The following is an 18,780-nucleotide window of genomic DNA, read 5'->3' on the forward strand; positions in this document are numbered from 1 at the left end:
GCAACAGTGGCAGCTGCAGATGGAGTGCTCGTACGACTGCGCTCTGTGGACGAGCTTTCGCTTCTGGAGGAGGAGGAGGAGGAGGAGGGTCGAACGCCTACAGCCAACTGTTTCCTATACCGTGGGCTAGGCAGCACTGTCCCACCACCGCTGTCCCCTGTGGACCCTGCATCCACCACATTAACCCAGTGCGCAGTGATGGACACGTAACGGCCCTGGCCATGCCGACTGGACCATGCATCAGTTGTGAGGTGCACCTTTCCGCTCACTGACTGCTTGAGTGCATGGACAATGCGGTCTTTCACATGATGGTGGAGGGCTGGGATGGCTTTGCGAGAGAAGAAGTGGCGACTGGGTAGGTCATAGCGTGGTACTGCATAGGCCATGAGTTCGCGGAAAGCTGTGCTTTCCACCAACCGAAAGGGCATCATTTCAAACGAGATTAGTTTGGCAATGTGGGCGTTCAAACCCAGTGTACGCGGATGAGAGACTGAGTACTTTCTTGACCTACTCATAGTGTCTGGGAGGGTGAGCTGGACTTGAGAGCTGCATATGGTGGAAGTAGCGGTGGACAGGGCGGACTGAGAGAGGGTTGATGATGGTGATGGAGTTGGTGTTCTTTCTGATGGCCTAGAATCAGTCTTTCGTTGATATAACAGTGGGATTCCCTGACTGCTGTGGCCTTGCAACGACACCTCAACATTTGCTGCTGTGCTAACCGGTGGGCTTACAGTGGGGGAAACAATGTAGCGTTGCTGACTACCTTCGTTGTGATCAGTTGCACATGTGGCACTTGAGGTTTGGTGTTGTGTCCACGCTTGCAAGTGCATGCTGGTTAAATGTCTAAGCATGCAACTGGTATTCAAATTTTTCAGATTTTTCCCTCGGCTAAAGGTCTTTGCGCACTTCTTACAGATAACCTTGGCCTGATCATGAGGATTTTGTTCAAAAAAGTGCCACACTGCACTCTTCCTACTTTGGCAGACATTTTGCGGCCTAGCACGCTGTGATCTTTTGACCCTCTGGACAAGCTGTCCAGCAACTCTTTTGATGTTTGGAACCTGTCTTTGGAGTGCTCCGGGCCTGCCAGATAACAGCTGTTGCGATGTCGATGTCTGCTGTGGATGCTCCTCATCTGAGCTATTGGAAGCAGCACCCTCTTCCCCCAATGGATGCCAATCTGGGTCAACAACTGGGTCATCCATCACCTCCTCTTCTATGTCATGTGCACCTTTCTCTGTGTCACCGTGTATGGTGGTATAGTGTGCGGGAAGGGGCACCTGAGTCTCATCAGGGTCAAAATCTGGCTCTGTACACTGCGAGGACAATGTAGTGCTCTGAGTGAATGTACCAGCAGAATCATCCATCAGCGGCTGTGCATCAGTGCACTCCATGTCAGATTCATCTTGGCCTGGGTAATTCACCATTTGACTTGATAATCCAGGCATGGTATGTGAAAACAGCTCCATGGAGTAATCAGTAGTATGGCCTGCGTCATCCTTCAATCTTGGTTGGGGTGAAGGACAGAAGGAAAGGTGTGGTTCATGAACATGAGCCTCCAATGACGACTCAGTGCTTTTACTTTTTACAACTGAAGAAGAGGAGGCGATAGAGCTGGAGGCTGAGTCAGCAATGTAAGACAAAACTTTTTCCTGATGCTCTGCCTTTAAAAGCGGTTTGCCAACTCCTAGAAAACTAAGCGTTCGAGGCCTTATGTAGCCAGACGATGACGCAGGGTCAGCACCTCCTGCATTCGGTCCTATTTTGCTCTTGCCACTACCATCAGATCCACCACCAACACCATCATTACCAGCTGCCAACCCCCGCCCAATTCCACGGCCTCTTCCACCAGCCTTCCTCATTTTTGGTAGAAATGTAGACAAAATCCAACAAACTATATAGTAATGTAAAACAAGGTAAAAGGTGTCTATAGGACAGGGGAGATTTAGAATTTCTGCACACACTTGTGGACAGTGGACACTTTTGGATTGTGTGAGGCCCACTGATATCTGAGCGCTATGTGACACGCTCGATGGCACAGCTGCCTGTGACCAAAGTGACGAGAGGATAATGGAGATTTTGAATCTCTGCGTACACTTTTGGACACTGGACACTTGTGGATTGTGTGAGGCCCACTGATATCTGAGCGCTATGTGACACGCTCGATGGCACAGCTGCCTGTGACCAAAGTGACGAGAGGATAATGGAGATTTTGAATCTCTGCGTACACTTTTGGACACTGGACACTTGTGGATTGTGTGAGGCCCACTGATATCTGAGCGCTATGTGACACGCTCGATGGCACAGCTGCCTGTGACCAAAGTGACGAGAGGATAATGGAGATTTTGAATCTCTGCGTACACTTTTGGACACTGGACACTTGTGGATTGTGTGAGGCCCACTGATATCTGAGCGCTATGTGACACGCTCGATGGCACAGCTGCCTGTGACCAAAGTGACGAGAGGATAATGGAGATTTTGAATCTCTGCGTACACTTTTGGACACTGGACACTTGTGGATTGTGTGAGGCCCACTGATATCTGAGCGCTATGTGACACGCTCGATGGCACAGCTGCCTGTGACCAAAGTGACGAGAGGATAATGGAGATTTTGAATCTCTGCGTACACTTTTGGACACTGGACACTTGTAGATTGTGTGAGGCCCACTGATATCTGAGCGCTATGTGACACGCTCGATGGCACAGCTGCCTGTGACCAAAGTGACGAGAGGATAATGGAGATTTTGAATCTCTGCGTACACTTTTGGACACTGGACACTTGTGGATTGTGTGAGGCCCACTGATATCTGAGCGCTATGTGACACGCTCGATGGCACAGCTGCCTGTGACCAAAGTGACGAGAGGATAATGGAGATTTTGAATCTCTGCGTACACTTTTGGACACTGGACACTTGTGGATTGTGTGAGGCCCACTGATATCTGAGCGCTATGTGACACGCTCGATGGCACAGCTGCCTGTGACCAAAGTGACGAGAGGATAATGGAGATTTTGAATCTCTGCGTACACTTTTGGACACTGGACACTTGTGGATTGTGTGAGGCCCACTGATATCTGAGCGCTATGTGACACGCTCGATGGCACAGCTGCCTGTGACCAAAGTGACGAGAGGATAATGGAGATTTTGAATCTCTGCGCACACTTTTGGACACTGGACTCTTGCAGATTGTGTGAGGCCCACTGATATCTGAGCGCTATGTGACACGCTCGATGGCACAGCTGCCTGTGACCAAAGTGACGAGAGGATAATGGAGATTTTGAATTTCTGCGTACACTTTTGGACACTGGACACTTGTGGATTGTGTGAGGCCCACTGATATCTGAGCGCTATGTGACACGCTCGATGGCACAGCTGCCTGTGACCAAAGTGACGAGAGGATAATGGAGATTTTGAATCTCTGCGTACACTTTTGGACACTGGACACTTGTAGATTGTGTGAAGCCCACTGATATCTGAGCACGATGTGACACGCTCGATGGCACAGCTGCCTGTGACCAAAGTGACGAGAGGATAATGGAGATTTTGAATCTCTGCGTACACTTTTGGACACTGGACACTTGTGGATTGTGTGAGGCCCACTGATATCTGAGCGCTATGTGAACGCTCGATGGCACAGCTGCCTGTGACCAAAGTGACGAGAGGATAATGGAGATTTTGAATCTCTGCGTACACTTTTGGACACTGGACACTTGTGGATTGTGTGAGGCCCACTGATATCTGAGCGCTATGTGACACGCTCGATGGCACACCTGCCTGTGACCAAAGTGACGAGAGGATAATGGAGATTTTGAATCTCTGCGTACACTTTTGGACACTGGACACTTGTGGATTGTGTGAGGCCCACTGATATCTGAGCGCTATGTGAACGCTCGATGGCACAGCTGCCTGTGACCAAAGTGACGAGAGGATAATGGAGATTTTGAATCTCTGCGTACACTTTTGGACACTGGACACTTGTAGATTGTGTGAGGCCCACTGATATCTGAGCGCTATGTGACACGCTCGATGGCACAGCTGCCTGTGACCAAAGTGACGAGAGGATAATGGAGATTTTGAATCTCTGCGTACACTTTTGGACACTGGACACTTGTGGATTGTGTGAGGACCACTGATATCTGAGCGCTATGTGACACGCTCGATGGCACAGCTGCCTGTGACCAAAGTGACGAGAGGATAATGGAGATTTTGAATCTCTGCGTACACTTTTGGACACTGGACACTTGTGGATTGTGTGAGGCCCACTGATATCTGAGCGCTATGTGACACGCTCGATGGCACAGCTGCCTGTGACCAAAGTGACGAGAGGATAATGGAGATTTTGAATCTCTGCGTACACTTTTGGACACTGGACACTTGTAGATTGTGTGAGGCCCACTGATATCTGAGCGCTATGTGACACGCTCGATGGCACAGCTGCCTGTGACCAAAGTGACGAGAGGATAATGGAGATTTTGAATCTCTGCGTACACTTTTGGACACTGGACACTTGTGGATTGTGTGAGGCCCACTGATATCTGAGCGCTATGTGACACGCTCGATGGCACAGCTGTGACAAAAGTGACTAGAGGATAAGGGAGATTGGATTGCTTTTAAAAAAGCAGTTTGCGGAGCAGTGGGTAAACAGCAATGCCAGCGTGTCAGGAAGCCTTAGAAGGCAGCCCAACAACCAACACCACTGATACACCACAATATAGCCTCCCCTTGCACTGCACACACAGTGACTTGTGTGTTGTGCAGGCCAAATCGCTAGCAGCAGAAGCAGTTCTTTTGTCTTCTTCCCTGCCTAACGCTCTCCCTACAGAATCAGCAGCAACCTCTCCCTATACTAAGATCGGCAGAAGTAAGATGGCGGTCGGCGTGCACGCCCTTTTATACCCCCTGTGACGCCCACCAAAGCAAGCCAATCACTTGCATGCCCTTCTGAAAGATGGTGGTGACCCGTGCCTAGGTCATCACGTTGCCCACAGTGTCCGTGGATCCTGATTGGCTGAAAAAGAGCGCAAAACAAACTTTTGAAACGCGACTTTGGCGCGTAAGTCGCCGACCTCGTGGCCGACCTCATCCTAGGGTCGGGTTTCGTTTCATGAAACCCGACTTTGCCAAAAGTCGGCGACTTTTGAATTTTTTCGACCCGTTTCGCTCAACTCTAATGACAACACTTTTCTTTAAAGAGAATGTGACTGACCCAGCAAGGCCAGCTATTATGGGACCACGAAACGGCCAACTACGGGTCCTTATTTCCTAAAGTCAACTTATCCTTCCTGACGTCCCTCGGTGTCGCTGGTGTGGCTGCTTTGGTGTCACTGATGTGGCTGCTTTGATGTCATTCGGCCATTTCCCTGTCGATCTTTAGATTACCGAAAGAGGATCTTTAATTATAGATTTACTAAAGCACGAAGGTACGTTGAGTGTGCCTTTGGGACCCTGTCAGGAAAGTGGCGTGTACTCATGAGCGGCATGGAAGTAGGACCAGAGAGTGCAATTTTGTTAGACGGCATGAAGTTAATAACCAAGAACCCTTGATTTCTGTGGAAACTCCATCGGACAACACAATCAACCCCTTGGATAATTTTGGTCACCCTGCTGTAGCTGAAATTGCAATCCGAGAGATTTTTGCAGATTATTTTGTGTCTTCCCTGGGAGCCGTCTCCTGGCAGCAGGCGGCCATTTCATCAAATGAATATTAAAGACCGAAAGTGTGGATTGTGGCGGCTGATTTCCCTGGACTTACATATCGCAATTAAAAAACATTCTCACAAAGTTACTTTGCTAAATTTTTAATTAGCAAAATTTTTGTTTGTTGGTAAAAATATTTTGTACAGAAATATTTCTTAACCCCTTTACTCCCAAGGGTGGTTTGCATGTTAATGCCCGGGCCAATTTTTACAATTCTGACCACTGTCCCTTTATGAGGTAATAACTCTGTAACGCTTCCATGGGTCCCGGTGATTCTGACATTGTTTTCTCATGACATATTGTACTTCATGTTAGTAGGAAAATTTAATTCATATAACTTGCGTTTATTTGTGAAAAAAATGGAAATTTGGTGAAAATTTTGAAAATTTCACAATTTTCCAACTTTGAATTTTTATGCTCTTAAATCACAGAATCACAGAGATATGGCACATTTCCCACATGTTTACTTTATATCAGCACAATTTGGGAGCCAAAATTTTTTTTTTGTTAGGAAGTTATAAGGGTTAAAAGTTGACCAGCGATTTCTCATTTTTACAACACATTTTATTTTTAGGGACCACATCACATTTGAAGTCACTTTGAGGGGTCTATATGATAGAAAATACCCAAACGTGACACCATTCTAAAAACTGCAACCCTCAAGGTGCTCAAAACCAGATTCAAGAAGTTTATTAACCCTTCAGGTGCTTCACAGAAATTTTTTGAATGTTTAAAAAAAAATGAACATTTAACTTTTTTTCACAAAAAAAATTATTTCAGGTTCAATTTTTTTTATTTTACCAAGGGTAACAGGAGAAATTGGACTGCAAAAGTTATTGTGCAATTTGTCCTGAGTACGCCGATACCTGATATGTGGGGGGAACCACTGTTTATGCGCATGGCAGAGCTCGGAAGGGAAGGAGCGCTGTTTGACTTTTTCACTGCAAAATTGGCTGGAATTCAGATCGGATGCCATGTCAAGTTTGGAGAGCTCCTGATGTGCCTAAACAGTGGAAACCCCCCCACAAGTGACCCCATTTTGGAAACTAGACCCCCCAATAACTTATCTAGATATGTGGTGAGCACTTTGAATCCCCATGGGCTTCACAGAAGTTTATAATTTACAGCCGTACAATTAAAAAATCACATTTTTCCCACAAAAATGATTTTTTTCACCCCCAATTTTTATTTTCCCAAGGGTAAAAGGACCCCAAAACTTATTGTGCAGTTTGGTTAGAGTACGCTGATACCCCATATGTGGGGGTAAACCACTATTTGGGCGTATGGCAGAGCTCGGAAGGGAAGCAGCGCCATTTGACTTTTTTGGCTGTAATTAAGATCGGACGCCATGTCGCGTTTGGAAAGCCCCTGATGTGCCAAAACAGTGGAAACCCCCCAATTCTAACTCCAACCCTAACCCCAACACACCCCTAACCCTAGCCCTAACCCTAGCCCTAACCCTAACCCTAGCCCTAACCCTAGCCCTTATGGGAAAATGGAAATTAATACATTTTTTTATTTTATTATTTTTCCCTATCTAAGGGGGTAATAAAGGGGGGGTTTGATTTACTATTTATGGCGGTTTTTTATTTGGCAGCTGTCGCAAGCTAAAAGACGCTTTTTATTGTAAAAATAGTTTTTGCATCACCACATTTGGAGAGCTATAATTTTTCCATATTTTGACCCAGCGATTCATGTGAGGTCTTATTTTTTTGCGGGACGAGTTGACGTTTTTATTGGTACTATTTTCGGGCATGTGACTTTTTTGATCGCTTTTTATTCCGATTTTTGGGACGCAGAATGAACAAAAACCAGCATTTCATTAATTTCTTTTGGAGGGTGCGTGTACACCGTTCCGCGTGTGGTAAAATTGATAAAGCGGTTTTATTCTTCAGGTCAGTACGGTTACAGCAATACCTCATTTATGTCTTTTTTTATGTTTTGGCGCTTTTATGCAATGAAAACAATTTTATATAAAAAATAATTATTTTTGCATCGCTTTATTCTGCGAGCTATAACTTTTTTATTTTTTCGCTGATGATGCTGTGTGGCAGCTCGTTTTTTGCGGGACAAGATGATGTTTTCAGCGGTACCATGGTTATTTATATCCGTCTATTTATTGCGTATTATTGCACTTTTTGTTCGGCAGTATGATGATAAAGCATTACTTTTTGGTTCGTTTTTTATTTTTATTTTTTAAGGGGTTCAATAAAGGGGTTAACTAGTGGGACAGTCTTATAGGGTGGGTCATTACCGACGCGGCGATACCAAATATGTGTACTTTTATTGTTTTGGTTTTTTTTATTTTCAAAAAATGAATTTATTAGGGAATATATATATATTTTTTCATTTATTTAGCGATTTTTAATAAATAATTTTTACACTTTTTTTTTAACTTTATTACAATGTCCCAGGGGGGACATCACTGTCATGTGACAGATTGCTGATCTATCACATCACAAATCGCTGTGACAGATCAGCGATCTGACACAGGCAGTGCTGGAGGCTTCCTCATGCCTGCGCTGTGAGGAAGCTGGCTCCCTGCAGGCCCCCGAAGGTCCCCGCCGCCATATTGGATCCGGGGACTTGCAGGGAAGGAGGCCCCCGGAGCAGCGCAGCACATCACGCTGCTCCAGGGGTCTCAGGGAACCACGGAGGGAGCCCCCTCCCTGCACGCTTCTCTCCTATGCCACCGGTACACTGCGATCATGTTTGATTGCAGTGTGCTGCAGGTTAATGTGTCGGGGGCGGTCCGTGACCGCCCGTGACACATAGTGCTGGGTGTCAGCTGTGATAATCAACTGACATCCAGCCGCGATCTGCGGCACTCCCCCCGTGAGCGCCGCTGACCGCGCTAGACGTACTATTCTGTCCTTGGGAATTAGGTCCCAGGTCACATCGATGGAATAGTACATCTAATGTAGGAAAGGGGTAAAATACAAAATTTTTCTTTCCCCATTTGACCTTAAAAAAAATGGCTTTTGTAATTGCAACAGGTCAGGTTGCAATTCCATTCACATATTTAGGAAATTGGGGATGTCATGGTCAAGCATCCCCATCTGGGAATGCTCTGAAGATTGAGGATTGCTATAAAGACTAGCTGAGCCCTGAAATTGCAATGCGCCCCCAGAGTTGCAGTAGCCTGACGCTGCATGAAAGAATCGCATAATCTACGCCTCATTGACTGTTTGAACCCAACAATAGCCTCCTCCAAATCAATTGGATAGAGTTCATAAGATCATATGTAGATTACACTGTTGATCATGCTAATGCAGTTCAGCTTGTTTTTCGGGAGCACATTGCGAAAGTATGGGCTGAAGCTTTCTTAATAGCTCCTCCTTTTGACCATGTGTTTTTTTTTTTCTTAAAAATTCAAATATCTCATCTTGGGATGTCTCAGATGGAGGCATCATTTCTAGGACAGCAGCAGCCGAAGCAGTAGCAGCAGCAGCAGCTCTCCTCTTCTCATGGCTCCCTCCACTTGTGCTTGGCTGAGATGGAATGTCCACACTGACCACCCTTTCTGCAGGACATTCAGAACTCCCTTCTGCAATCATGCTTGGTTTGCTTGACTCAAAAAAAGTACTCGCACCAATGCTGCTAGACTGCTGCTGCTGTGATTGTGTAGATTCTGCCGGTAGACTTTCTTCAGTTCTGAAATTGAGAACAGACAATTTAAGTAGCTAGCCAACAAACATCAACATGGAGGATACATATATATGTATGTATACTTACTCGCTCATGCCAAGGACAGGAAGCAGAAATTGAAGCTGTTTAGTAAATCTGTACGGCTTCTTCTCTTTACCATCTTCTCTTTACCACCAGCTTCTCCAGACCTCCCCCTCTCTGCTTTGGCCTTTAGTTGCCTTTTAAATTGGTCCCTTGCAGATCCCCACGTGGTCTTAATGGATTTCACTGTAGTGGAAGAAAAAACATAACTCAATTTTGCACTGTTTAAATTGTAAACAACAAGTATATCATGTCATGTGCTGAGTACTTACATATCAAGTCTTGCTCCTTGTCATATGCGCACTGCCAGCGGTTTGGGATGAGGGATTGGGCCACATTCTCCCTGGCCCGCTCTTTCATGTCCCGGTCGTGATAGCTCTCACACCTGGAATCCCAAATGCAGGGATGATCCTGAAGCAGAAAAAAAGGGGTGATCAGCAACAGCATATTTTGGGAAAGAAAACACTGTATGTAACCCCTCTTTTGCACTCTGAAAATGCCTCTTTTGCAGACTCAGCCAACCCTTCATTTCCACTCTATGCAATCCCCCTTTTGCACTCTGCAACCCTGCTTTTGCACACTCAGCCAACCCTTCATGTGCACTTTATGCAACCCCTTTTGCACTCTGCAACCCCACTTTTGCACACTCAGCCAACCCTTTATTTGCACTCTATGCAACCCCTCTATCTTTTAACCCCCCCTCCCATCTCTGTATGGCCCACATCACAACAAAAAACAACTACCCACGGTCCCCCATAACTGCAGCCTCCCCTACGCTCCTCTACAATGAATGGGGGGCAGGGGGGCTTTTCAGCACCTTACATACTTGAACGAGAACAAAGATTCTTTCCAGATCCATCTTGTATCTTGTCTCTCTGCAGGCATGGAGTGATAAACTTCATAGTGATAAACAGGAAGTTCATGGGAGTGTCCTATTAAAATACGGCATTCCGCAAAAAGATCTTCACGATGTACCGCAAAATCAATACACTGGGCAAGCTACCATTGTTTTTGCGGCCCCATTCATTTTCAATGGAGGCTGTGTCCATTAGCCGTGAAAAATATCGAGCAAGCTAGATATTTTTTCACAGCCGTAAATACGGCGTACGGCACTCCTACGATGTTTAGCGGCCCATTGATATGCTTTTTAATGGTGGCAGTTAAGAGGCCTTATTCTTCAGTGCTGCTTTTTAACAGCGCTGAGAAATAAGAATAATATGAGAAATGTGGATGAACGGAGGGAACATGAAAAAATAAGTAAGGGGGTTCACCAATGATATACTCAAAAACACACTTGGAACACAGAGAACAAAAGCAGTATATCTCAGTTTGGGAACTCCACAATATGTGAAAAAGGTTAATTTTTATTACTTATTTAATGACACATATACAACAATAAAAGACGCTATTCACAGCACCATGTGAACCAAAAGAATGGAGGCTAAAAATATATAAAAGCCTCTAAATCACAGACCTCAAAATAAAGTGTACAGGAGGGAGGCACAGAGTATATAAAATGTTCAGCATTGCAGATGGATAAGGTACCAAATAAGTGCTGGGGATAACCTATGGGGCAAAAGAGTGCTGAACATTTTTTTCTTCATGCACTTGCCGGTATAGGAATTATTAACCTCTTATTCCCATGATTAGGTATTTTGTATTTTTTACCTTAAGTGCCTGCATACTATCTTTGGAGGTTTGTGATCCAGAGGCTTATATACTCTGTGTCTCCCTCCTGTACACTTTATTTTGAGGTCTGTGATTTAGAGGCTTTTATATATTTTTAGCCTCCATTCTTTTGGTTCACATGGTGCTGTGAATAGCATCTTTTATTGTTGTAAGCAGAGCCCCTTATTCATTTATGACTACATTGCTTTATGTATGTGATTATCTATATGTCTGAGGTGGTCTGCTTGTCATTTACTTACATCTATTGTTGTTATATGGGGTATTTTGCTGTGGGAGAGTCATCATATCGTTATTATATGATTTTGACATGATTGCGTCGATTTGCATTTTTTAAATGTTTTAAATTTGAGTTGAGCAAAACGGGTCAGTCAAATTAAAAAATCGCCTACTTTACCTAAAGTCGGGTTTCGCCGATCGAAACCCGACCATAGTGTGAGGGCGGCCATGAGGTCGCCGAGCGCCAAAGTCACGTTTCAAATAATGCTTCCAGCGCCTTTTCTCAGCCAATGATGGAGGATGCACACAGTGGGCAACGCGATGACATGGGCAGCGGCCAGCACCATCTTAGAGAAGGGCATTGAAGTGACTGGCTTTGTGTGGCGTCACAGTGGCTATAAAAGGCCGTGACTGCCGACCGCCATCTTACTTCTGCCGATCTTAGAATAGGGAGAGGTGGTGCTGCTGATTCTAAATAAGGGAGAGCGTTAGGCAGGGAAGAAGAACAAAAAAATTGCTTCTGCTGATAGCGCTTTTCACTGTACAGTTAGTGTGCAGTGAAAGGGGAGGATTTTTGTTGTGTGCAGCAGCGCTGGTGGTGATTAGGCTGCCTTTTAAGGCTACTTGATAGCTGCATTGCTGTGTGCACACTGCTGTTCAAACTGCTTTTTTCAAAGCACTCCAACTTTCATTATTTTTTTCTGGTGAGATACCGAGCGTTCATTTTTTCACACACCGTATAGCGGTGTACGCTCCTCACACACTACCGTGTACTGGTTGGTATCACGGACAAATACAAGCTATCTGTGTGTGACTCTGGAAAAACAAGCCGAGGAGATTTTCCATTTTTCCAGACCTTCACCTTATAGAGCTGTCCGCTTTTCGAACAGTTTTGTATATCTGCTGTTTGATTACGGTCAAAACTATACAGAGACAGCGTGTGTCACTCCGTATAAAAATAGATGGAGATTGACAATTTTCCATATAGAGCTGTCCGATTCTCAAACAGTATTGTATATCTGCTGTTCGCATTACAGTCACATCTATACAGTGTCAGCGTATGTGTGTGACTCTCCGTAAATACATATACGGAGATTGTTAGTTACACAAAAAACGTATACAGCTGTACACTTCTGATACAGTTCCGTATTTCTGCTTGTTGGATAACGGTCAAATGCATACTGGGAGAGCGTCATTGACTAACAAAATATATGCGTAGAATTAATTTTTTTAATACACCTTACACAGCTGGACGCTCCTCATACAGTACCATCTTTCTGCTGGTATTTTTGGTACATTTTCCCAAACATGAGGAAGTATGGTGGAAGAGGCCGCGGACGTGGGCAGGGGGGTGCAGCTGGTAATGATGGTGGTGGTGCATCGGCTGGTTCTGGCAAAAGCACAATAGCAGCTAAGGCAGGAGGTGTTGAGCCTGCATCATCGTCTGGCCCTAGAAGGCCTGCAAGGTTCCCTTTTCTTGGAGTAGGAAAACCGCTTTTAAAGCCGGAGCATCATGAACAGGTTTTGGCGTACATTGCCGAAACAGCCACCAGCTCTATTGCCTCCTCTTCTGAACGTTCGAAACCTGCAAGCACGAAGTTGTCAGTGCAGGGTTCTGGTCAGGAAAAGCACCTTTCCTTGTGTCCTTCACCCCCACCAAAAGTTAAGGATGCGGCAGCCCACACTTCAGATTACTCTATGGAGCTCTTTTCACATACCATGCCTGGGTTATCCAGTCAAATCCTGAATTCCCCAGTCCAAGATGAATCTGACATGGAGTCCACTGATGCACAGCCACTGCTAGATGATTCTGCTGGTACATCGACCCAGAGCACTACATTGCCCTTGCAGTCTACTGAGCCAGAATCTGACCCTGATGAAACTTAGGTGCCCCTTCCCGCATACTATACCACCTTACTCGGTGACACAGAGGAAGGTAAAGAGGATGGTGCAGGTGACTTTGAAGAGGGGGTGATGGATGACCCAGTTCTTGACCCGGATTGGCATCCATTGGGGGAGGAAGGTGGCGCTGGCAATAGTTCAGATAAGGAGAAGGATCCGCAGCAGGCATTGACATCGCAGCAGCGGTTATCTGGCAGACCCGTAGCTGTCCAAAAACGTGGACCAAAAACTAAGAGTTGCAGGACAGCTTGGCCAGACAGTCAACTTAGCACAGCGTGCAAGGCCAGAAAATGTATACCATAGTAGGAAGAGTGCAGTGTGGCACTTCTTTGTCCAAAATCCTACTGATGAAGCAAAGGTTACCTGTATGAAGTGCGGAAGGACCTTTAGCCGAGGTAAACAACTCAGAAATTTGGATACCAGTTGCATGCTTAGACATTTAATCAACATGCACTTGGAAGCGTGGACGGACTACAAAACCTCAGGTAGCACATGTGCACCTGCACCGACTGAAGGTAGCCAGCAACGCTCCATCGCTTCCCCCACTGTAAGACCACCGCCACCATTAAGCACACCACCAGCACTAAATGTTGAGGTGTCGTCGCAAGGACAAAGTACCCAGGGAATCACAATGGTTTTGCAACACAACACACAATCTAGGCCATCATCATCAATACCATCATCAACCACCTCTCACTCCGTCCGGTCCACCGCTACTTCCCCCATATGCAGCTCTCCAGTCCAGGTCACCCTACCAGACACTCTGTGTAGGACAAGAAAGTACTCATCCTCTCATCTGCGTACACTGTGTTTGATCGCCTACATTGCCAAACTAATCTCATTAGAGATGATGCCCTACCGCTTGGTTGAAAGCGAAGCTTTCCGCGAGCTCATGGCCTACACAGTCCCACGCTATGACCTACCCAGTCGGCACTTCTTTTCTCGAAAAGCCATCCCAGCCCTCCACCTGCATGTGAAAGACCGCATTGTCCATTCACTCAAGCAATCAGTGAGTGGAAAGGTGCACCTCACAACAGATGCATGGTCCAGTAGGCATGGCCAGGGCCATTACGTGTCCATCACTGTGCACTGGGTTAATGTGGTGGATGCAGGCTCCACAGGGGACAGTGGTGGTGGAACAGGGCTGCCTAGCCCAAGTTATAGGAAACAGTTGGCTGTAGGCTTTTGACCCTCCTCCTCCATAAGTGAAAGCTCGTCCAAAGAGCGCAGTCGCACGAGCACTCATCCACAGCTGGCATTGTTGCACACGAGGTGTCCCACTATCGAACAGCTAGTGGTAAGCGTCAGCAGGCTGTGTTAAAGATGATGTCTTTGGGTGACAACAGACACATCGCGGAGGTACTGGCCGATTACTTGCAGCGACAAACTGAGTCATGGCTGGGCACTCTACATCTTGAGCTAGACAAGGTAGTCAGTGATAACGGCCGTAATTTTGTGGCAGCCATAGCCCGTGCAAAACTCACACTCATACCTTGCCTGGCTCACACTTTGAACCTGGTGGTGCAGTGCTTCCTTAATAATTATCCAGAGTTAACATCCCTGCTCATAAGGTGCGAAGACTGTGCTCGCACATCCGTTGCTCAAATGTCCACTCCACTACTATGCAGAAGCTGCAGCGATTGCTCCACCTCCCCAAGCACCGCCTAATCATAGATGTTGCAACGAGGTGGAACTCCACCCTGCACATGGTTGAGAGGCTGTGCGAACAGAGGCAGGCTGTAATGCATTTGTGGGAGGATACACGGGCAGGCAGTTTGAGGGAATACATGGAATTGTCGGGTGTGCAGTGGTCAAAGCTGAAAGACCTCTGTAAAGTCCTTCAGTGCTTTGAGGAATGCACACAGCTGGTAAGCGCAGACGACGCCATCATAAGCATGAGCATCCCACTTATGCATCTGCTCATGCAAAGTTTGATGCATATTAAGGATCTGGCATCTGCAGCGGAGGAGGAACAGGAGGAGGAGGGAAGCCTTGCTGACAGTCAGCCATTGTCTGGTCAGGGAACTGTCCTGGACGAGATGGAGGATGAAGATAAAGAGGATGAGGAGGGGGATGAGGGGGATGATTATTTTGGGGAGGAGGATGCTTCTCAGGGGGCAAGAGAAAATTTTGGCGTTCCAAGGTCAAGTACAGTGTTTGTGCGTGACTGTAGGGATGTGGATTTGCCAGAAAGTTCTCCTCCACCCAGCAGTGGCAGTGCATTATTGACACCTGGAACATTGGCCCACATGTGCAATTATGCCTTGCGGATCCTAAAACGGGACCCCCGCATTGCCAAAATGATGAAGGATGGCCAGCATCCTCGATCCACGCTACAAAGGCAAATTACACAACTTCATGCCACAGGAGAATCTAGAGATAATATTGGATAACAAACAAGCAACTCTGGTAAGCAGGTTGTTTGAGGCTTTCCCAGCACACAGCAGCAGTGCTGGTTCTCCCACGAGCCGTAGTGGTCACAATGGAAGAGGTGTTCATGGTGCACACAGCCGAAGTGGCGTTGGAGACAGGGGTTTAATGACCATGTTGTGGAATGATTTCTCAAGTACCGCTCACACGACTGCTAATACTGCATCGATTACAAGTGACAGGAGACAGCAGTTGTCAACTATGGTTACAAACTACTTCTCCTCCCATATCGATATTCTCCCTCACAGGTCATTCCCCTTTGACTATTGGGCCTCTAAACTGGACACCTGGCCTGAATTGGCACACTATGCTTTACAGGAGCTCGCTTGCCCTGCTTGTAGTGTGCTATCTGAAAGATTCTTCAGTGCTGCTGGATCAATCCTGACAAAAAAAAGGATCCGTCTGTGTACCCAAAATGTTGATGATCTAACCTTCATTAAAATGAACCATGCATGGGTTTCAAAGGATTTTGTCCCACCTTCCCCTGATGACACATAGGTTGCCAGAAAACTGCCTCGCTTTTGTCCTCCTCTTCCTCGGGCTTGCCCAATTCCGCCATTTGCAGCAGCTGAATGTCCAACCTACACATCAGCATATGTCATTTTTTAAACCTCCCTAACTGGGCTGCCCACCCCCCCAAGGGCTGGGGTCAACATCTGGTGCACCCGGGCAAGTGCAGGTGGGTCCCCTTATGGCTGACGGCACTGGCACAGGGCCCCTCATAGTACAATACAGTGTCTCTGACGGTGGAGGGGCCCACTCGCCGTCAGACACACCGGCATACTATGAGGGGCCCTGTGCCAGTACCGTTGCCCACGAGTGTGCCCCCCCTGCTTGGTCATGGCCACAGCACTTGCAAGTTGCAATACTTACCTCTCCCTGCTCCACCGCTGTGTGTAGTGGCCTTCACAGGGACGGCCACTAGAAATTTGGTGTATTGATCGATGATGGTTAAGATGTAGCTATGGCCTGTCCTGCTGGCGTCTACCTTCAGATGATCAATGGCTACCATTTGTAATGGATGTCAGGTTACAAGCAGATGCAGTGGTGCTTTATGATCACCTTTCATAGTTGTGATAGTCACAGACGTGTGACATTCCTGCCACCATTTTTCAATGTCTGCTCTCATGCCAATCCAATAGAATTGCCTACGGCCTGTGGCTTCTGTCTTTTGCACTCCAAAATGACCAGACACATCATGATAGGCAGTGAGGACCATGTCTACATCTCTCCCTGTGATCACAATTTGATGGAGACGAGTAGCGATGATGTGATCCACGCTACTGCGATAAAGCAATCCTTTCTTCACAAAGAACCATTTTCGCTGTCTCCACAGACACAGTAATTGAGGGTCTGAATCGCCTCTGCAACATCTACCGCGATGAGTAATTCCCAAATTTCTGCTAACACTCAACTTTCCGTCTATACTTGTATCCATGTAGTTTCCAGTAGCGGAGAGTCTGGACTGGCTTACTGAGAATGAAATATATACGAAGATTTAAAAGTACCACAACACTGTATACTGTTGTACGCTTCGAATACCTTTCCCTTTTTCTACTTTTTAAATTCAGGTGTAATACATAGTAAGCCTGTGAGTGTCTGTGTCTGACTCCGGAAGTATAGATGGAAATTTACAATTACCCCTAGACTGGATACACCTGGTATGTGCTGATACAGTACCTTTGTTCAAAATTTTTTATTACGGTATCATCCATAGTGAATGAGCGTGTGAGGTTTACGCCTTCCATATAAACGGTAAATCGGAGAAACCAATTTTTACCCTATGCTCGATACAGCTTGTATCTTGTTATACAGTACCTTTGTTCGACATTTAGTATTACGGTCAAATCCATACTGAGTAAGCGTCTGAGAGTGACTATGGGACTATGTATACGGAGATTTCAATTGTACCCTATAATATATATACTTACTATCTTGTTAACCAGTACCTTTTTAACAACATTTTTTATTATGGTCAAACCCAGACTGAGTGAGCGTCTGAGGGTGAATCCGGAAATATATACCAAGACTTCAAATTTGGCCAACTCTGTATACAGCTGTACGCTTCTGATACAGTAACCTTTTTTGCTATTTAGATTCTGGTGTAATCGATAATGAGCCTGTGAACGTCTGTCTGTTACTCTGGAAATATATTTGGAGCTTTAAGATTTCCCAAACACTGTATACAGCTGTACGCTTGTGTTACATAACCCATTTACAGCTTTTCACATTCTTGTGTAATCCATACTGGGCCTGTGAGCGTTTGTGTCTGCCTCCTGAAATGTATATGGAGATTCAGAATGTTTACACTATACTATACATACCTTGTATCTGGTGATACTGTACCCTTTTTCAACTTTTTATTTTATTGGGTAATCCATACTGAGCCTGTGAGCGTCTCTGTATGACTCATGAAATATATACGGAGATTTACTGTTACCCTAGACTGTATAGAGCTGTATGCTTCTGATACCTTAAAATATATCTGCTGGTATTTTGGGTCCATTTTCCAAAACATGAGGAAGCATGGTGGAAGAGGACGCGGACATGGGCATGGGGGGCCACCTGGTACTGATGGTGGTGGTGGTGGTGCATCTGCTGGTAGTGCCAAAAACACAATAGCAGCTAAGGCAAGAGGTGTTGAGCCTGCATCATGGTGTAGCTCTGGAAGGCCTGTAAGGCTCCCTTTTCTGGGAGTAGGTAGACTGTTTTTAAAGCCAGAACATCAGGAACTGGCTTACATTGCTGAAACAGCCTCCAGCTCTATCGCCTCCTCTTCTGAAGTTTGAAAAAATGCAAGCACTGAGTTGTCAGTGCAGGCTTCTGGTCAGGAGCAACCCCTTTCCTTGTGTCCTTCACCCACCCCAAAAGTGAAGGATGCGGAAGCACACACTTCAGATTACTCCATGGAGCTCTTTTCACATACCATGCCTGGGTTAATTAAAAATGGGGCCCATCATATACTGGAGCATTCCAAATAGGGGACATCAGACACTGGAGCAGCATTTATGGGGCCCATTATACACTGGAGCATTAGAAATGGGGCCCATTATATATGGAGCATTATTAGGGCCCATCATACACTGGAGTATCATCCATGAGGCCCATCATATACTGG

The sequence above is a fragment of the Dendrobates tinctorius genome, unplaced genomic scaffold (assembly GCF_039654945.1).
Source record: "Dendrobates tinctorius isolate UK_male_01 unplaced genomic scaffold, ASM3965494v1 ptg000209l, whole genome shotgun sequence".
NCBI classification, from domain to species: domain Eukaryota; kingdom Metazoa; phylum Chordata; class Amphibia; order Anura; family Dendrobatidae; genus Dendrobates; species Dendrobates tinctorius.